This window comes from Corvus brachyrhynchos, unplaced genomic scaffold (assembly GCF_000691975.1).
Source record: "Corvus brachyrhynchos isolate BGI_N302 unplaced genomic scaffold, ASM69197v1 scaffold1, whole genome shotgun sequence".
Classification (NCBI taxonomy): domain Eukaryota; kingdom Metazoa; phylum Chordata; class Aves; order Passeriformes; family Corvidae; genus Corvus; species Corvus brachyrhynchos.
This window is the reverse complement of record NW_008237222.1, coordinates 267,764-273,763: the sequence shown is the minus strand read 5'-3', so window position 1 is coordinate 273,763 and position 6,000 is coordinate 267,764. Positions and strand designations below refer to the sequence as shown.

Below are 6,000 nucleotides of genomic sequence, written 5' to 3'. Positions count from 1 at the left end.
GGCAACGGGCCGGGAATGCCTCTGGCTCAGCCATCCCGGGCCCCGCTCCGGAGCGCCTGCTCTGCAGACAGCTCCATTGTCTGCCGGACAGTTGCCTTTCCATCGGCTTCCAGCGGAATAGCCTCTTCCCGAAGACAAAAGGCTCGGCACAAAGAGACTGAACAGGCCTAAAAGTTTAAAGGGGAAAAAGATCCCCTTAATTTATGTTTTAACTGTAGGGGAGAGAGGAGAAAAATAATTCTGGCTTCTCCTAAGGGATAGTTCCTGAAGGAGGAGAGGGGTCATAACTAGGTTTTGTTGGGATTTGGTAATTGCTTCCTGATGCATCCTGAAACTATTTGCAAGGAGACCGGCTCGCCCACAGGACTGTGGCATGGTTTTTATCCCTGCACAGTCGGGCTGCTGCCATCTGACAGCTGTTCAGATCGTGTAATGAGAGATCTGAGTTTCAATTTGCTTCATGCGTGAACCAATTTTCATATCCAAAATCATCAGCAGAGCTGACCCCAAGAAACAGTTTTGTTCAGATCCAGCTCAGAGAGCTCAAGTGCAGATTTGCCAAGTGTCAATAGATACCTTGTTTTCTAGAGCTTCCCCCTTATGTTGTGGTGTGGTGATGATGGAGAAATTTAGGGGGGAGGATACTGCTGAGTTAGTAAATACAGGATTTAATCTTGCAAGCTGTCAGCATTTCTAGAGCCTTAAAATTCTGGTTCAAATAAACACACTCCCAGTACATTCTCTTTTCTTGTCTCAAGCAGAAACATGCTTTCATTAAGCCAATGTGAAGGCAGAATAATTCTTCATGACTTCAAGTGCTCATATGTGTGTTTCTGAACAAAGGCTACAAGAAATGCCATTCCACGTGAGAAGTTAAATTCAAACCTTAGCATAGGGTGCATATCCTTGTCCACATGACTGGCCTTTTTGTTTCCACCATTTGACCTTGATGTGGCCTAGATGAGCGGTACAAATCTGCAAACTGGAGAGATGCAGTGCAAAAGATCAGAATACATTACATTCCTAAATGCCTTTAGATATTTCTTCTAGACTTAGTAACCTAGTGGAAGTCCGCTGGTGGTACTTTCTCATCTGACAGCTATTTCTGACACTTTATATAAGTATTTTATCCACCATATCCAAATAGATCAGTGGACAAAAAACATTTCTCCCACCCCCATTTTCATAACATACTGAAACAATTTCGCAGCATTATCTCATGAAGAAAAAAAATCTCTTCCTAGGACATGATCAGCTTAGTTCTTGAAATGTTAGAATAGACTGCTCACAAGTGAACTGAGCAGTAATTCTTGTCCATAGCAATGTTGTTCTTCTTAGGTAACTCCTGTCAAATTTCCTCCACCAATCAGTGCCACTATGTGAGATACTGCTTTGGGGTATTTTAATTACTCGTTACGTGTTGCCCATTTATCTGTTGAATGTTCATTGATCTTTTGTAGAAATACATTAAAATAGATATTTTACAATTTGAGTGCCTTTTGTTTAAGCTCAATAAAGTCCTTATCTTATTATCCCATGTTCCTCTTTCTCTAATCCCTGTTGTTTCCTTTGAGCAGACCTCAGTTCTTTCAGGACTCTTCTGCAAAATCTCACATGGCCCTTCAGAAAGCTGAGCTTTGTTTACAGGGCACAGCAGCTGTGGGGGCCCTGTTGTTTTCCTTCACATTGGTCACATTCTGTGCTCAGCTCTTGTCTCTCCGCCACCACCAAACCAGCTATGTAGTTTGGTGATAGAGGCAGTAAGGCTTCCTATCACACTGTCCACCCCTTTTTTTTTTCCTCCCTAATCTTGTCCTGTACTCTGAAGAGATCTGTTAGGTCCCTTCCACATTTCAAGAATGCAGAAGTTTTTCCATTTAGCTTTCTGTGGTGTATTTTGTAGAGGGATTGTCCTGACACTGTCAGAGCTCCACCCTGTCCAGCCGTTGTACCCTGCCTAATTTCTACTTCTAGTACCTCAGGACAGAAATTTTCAGGATTCCCTGTTCCTCCCCACTCTGCATTCCCATCAGAGGAATGGTGAACATCATTTGGGGATGAAATAGGACACACAGCTAAGACTAGGTGATGATGAGGGTTGCTAAAACTTAACAATGAGAAAAGAAATCAGTGCATCTGAGAAGTTATTCAGGACTAGCATATAGAAATTTGGACCTTGTATACTCTTGTGTTTTGCCCCCAGCCAGAATCGTAGCTGGGACTGAAGATGCCTGTTAAAGATGGAAGGATGGGAAGTTACAATCAGCACAGAGGACAGAAGTATAGCTTTCTTCTTCACTTCTCACCACAGTGCTGTGATAACATAATGAGTTACATCTTTCCATTCTTCATGTGCAGGTCTCTTTTGCTCAAACTCTCACGCTTAACAGAGGCCCACACCTTTCTGTTCACTGTAATCACACCAGCGTGGTCCAGGAGAGGAAGGAAGAAATTGCTTGTTGGATCATTTCTGTTTGGCTGCTTCTGTGCAGTGACCCTGAACAATCCCACATACGGTGGTGGCTACACACACACATGCAAAAAGGAAAAACAAAACTCCAAATGACATAAGATAGGCAACAACCCAGTATTTGGTTCTGTTGATTTCCTGCAATTGTGAATAGCTGCACAACAGCTGTGGTTTTATGGTGGGAGCCTGGACTGGTAGTGCTAGTAGGGGAGTCTCAGGCCTGGAACAGATAAGTGTGGAAAAGGGGGAATGGCCTCATCAATCAGAGCAATATATTGTAAAACGAGCCATTCTGTCATAGCAGCCTCCCAGGCTGGTCAACAGCTGCCTTGACGTTGGAGATGACATGCTGATAACACCAGGGAATGATAACAAGACTCTCAGACTTGGGCAAGGGCTGTATAGCAGGACCATTAATTAAAATGTCTTTGGATGAACAAGCTGACAAGTTTTCTGTGTTCCATCCTCTTTGGGAGTCCTTTTGTTATATGTATACAACAGGTGAGCTGGGTTAACTCCGGTAATTTCCAATGTTGGCTGAAGTTGTTGATGGTACGGTTGTGCTTGTCAGACTGGCAGGGCAGACACGAACTCTGACTGTACAGCCATGCTTTTCTTAACACTCTCCAAGACAACCCCTGCAGCATTACTTTTTTGTGAGTGGGCAAAAACTGAGATCAGTGTCACTGTAAAGGAGGCTGAAGTTTGGTTACCAATAGTGGGAATATTTCTTCTTACTGTGTCCTGTCTCTAAATTGTCTTGCTCAACATATATGCAAAACACATCTTTAAAGGCCTCAAGAGGTGAAAACCGGCAATGCAGCTCCCTGACTCCACCGTGCAACCACCTTAGCAACAGCCCAGTATGAATTTTGAAGATAATAACAGAACAATAACCAAATAAAGTGGTGCCTATCTGAGTGTAACAAGCATATTTCAGGATCTGTTGCTGCAAGTATTTGCTTTCCAAGGTCTTGATAAGACTTTTTCACTTGCCTCCAATATTTTTTGGTGGAATCCTCCCTGCCTGTAAATAATGGGGGCACTATCCCGTTTCTCAGCCTGTGGGAGGAACAAACACGAGGAAGCAAGAGCCCAGCATTTCTCCTTGGAGTTCACAGCCAGGCCGGTATTTAAGCATTGAGCCTTAGCTGTTTACTCCAGTTCCTCCACCTTCCTCTTTGTTCTCATCCAGATACACATGCTTGCAACAGCCAATGCACAAAGAGCTGCCTTGACACACGAGGTAAGTTTTGCTCAGCCAAGGGCCACAGCTTCTACTGTCTCCAATTATTTTATTCCCTACAGGAGCTTCCTTGCTTATCCCCTTTATCCTGTATGGTTCCTAGAAAGCCCACAAGCTTTCACATGACTTATGATAGCCTATTTATCAAACACACGTGACAACAGCCATTAACCCTTCCTATTACATCAGTATTTTTGCTTTGTTACAGATAGAAAACTTGTGGAGCAGAGGCCATAAACTGCTAGCTGAAGGTCACTTAGACAATCACATGGTTCAGATTAGCACCTAAGACTTTTGCAGCCCATTCCTGTGTCATATCCTTTGCATCATCCTGCTTCTCAGGCACCTTTAATTAACATTTTTTGTTGAGGGTGTGGGTGTTGAGCTGGCAGGTGCATCTTCAATGATAGCTGTGGGGGTCAGGCATTGCACATAGATCAGGCTGTCCTTTCTGTTTTCTCATACTATTTCCGGCCAGTTGCCTTCAGTCCTTTGTGTTATGTGTCAAAAGCCCCTCCAAAATGAAAAAAAAAAACCAAAACAAATTCAGATACACGTGGCTTTGTTACAGATCTTCTCACCTTTGCACTGAGCACCTCACCTGCTAGCTCATAAAACTCCCCTGTAGCCTGGAGCTCACATATGCTTTGAGCCAAGAAGAACTGGCCAAACTGGCTACTCTCCTTGTTACTCTCCTGCAGTTACATGGTCTTCTCTGCATTTTAAACAGGAAACGTTTGCATAACAAGCTACAGGGGTGAAAAGTATTAGCATTAGGCAAAAGTTGAGCACTGCTATCTTCCATAATTTATAGCTATGTATCAAGTGTGTTGACTATGAAACACATTTGTCTTTACAGTTCACCAGGTAACTAAATTATTAAAATATATAACTGAAATTGAAGTTTCGATAGGATCTTACATTAGAAATTCCTAAATGGGTCTTTGGGGTTTTTTTAAATATCACCAGTGACATAACTTGTAAATCATTTTGATACTGCTCAGGGTAAAGGTAGTGTATCAATATGAGATTACCTTGTGACCGGATGACCTGAGATATGTGGACATATCTGGCAGACAGGATGTGAGCTGCTGACTTGATATGATATAAAACTTGATCCTGGGAAATGCCTTGGGCACAGGAATGAGGAAGTTAGCGCTACTATTTTTAAATGCTGTGAGGAGCCAGAACTGTTTGCAGTAGTGCGTTTTGAAGATGTAAAATATCCTGTCTCTTTCTAAATGATGTGCAATGTTTATTTTTGTAAGCAGTGGATTGAGCACTGGTACAGGCTTATGCAACATCCCTGTGTACTGACTTGGTTTTTTTTGCTAAAGAGTCAGCACAAGACTGAGCAGATAGTTAGGGTGACACTGGCTTCAGCCATGCATGAACTGCCCACCTAGGAATCAGAAAACCAGTTATTTTGCATTGACTACCAAGTTGTCATCAGCTGATGTTACCATTTGTGGTCATTACCAGTACAGTTTCTGAACTGATGGACTGACAGTAGCAAACCCAGAGTGTTTCAGCCACTCAGCACACATGATGGTCTCCTGCTCTGGATTCTCCTGTGGCTATGGGAACATTTCTCACATTTATTCAGCAGGGCCAGACCCCACACCTATGCAGTACTGCAGCGGCCACTTGAATCCGTAACTCAATGCATGGGACCACAGAGTGTTGCTTTGCAGTCAAAGGTTATGCTGCTCAGTGGGACCCCAGATACTGAGCGGATCCAGTAGCTGGCACATTTCCACCTGCAGTCTGGCACTGCAAATGTCAGGCTTATCCCATGTGGTATTACCTCAAGCACTCAAGACAAAACTAACAAGGTCTGCAAACCTCTGTATTTTGTTACTGGTCCACCATATATTGCTTGAAAAATTATGGCATAATGAAGTAACATATTGTCTGTGTGTGAGGCATTTATGTAATTTCCTTTTGCAAAATAGAGCTTGTTCAATGGATGGTAGCATCAGCTCCTCCAAGATGGAGTGGGATTGTCTTTGCATTTATAGGGCTGACTACAGATTTATTCTGCTAGCTGAATATCAACTTCATGAAGCATCCTGGGCTTGCAGAAGCATTTCTCTTTCCTTATTCAGTCTCATTTCTTCATGAGGTCAATAGTCTCATCTCAGTGGCAGTTCCACTGTTGAAGGATATGCTGTATGTACTGTGTATTAAAATCAGAGAGGGAGGCAGACATCTGTGGAGAGAAGCAAAGTACAAACTACTCTGAGGAAAGCTGACTTCATTTATCTTTGCCAGAGTACTTTTA

General features: G+C 42.9%; 1 protein-coding gene across 3 annotated transcripts in view; it reads left to right on the top strand.

Moving 5' to 3' along the window:
- The window catches only part of STON2 (stonin 2), a 74,429-nt gene that overhangs the window by 47,200 nt on the left and 21,229 nt on the right, over positions 1 to 6,000 (top strand). The window lies entirely within an intron of this gene.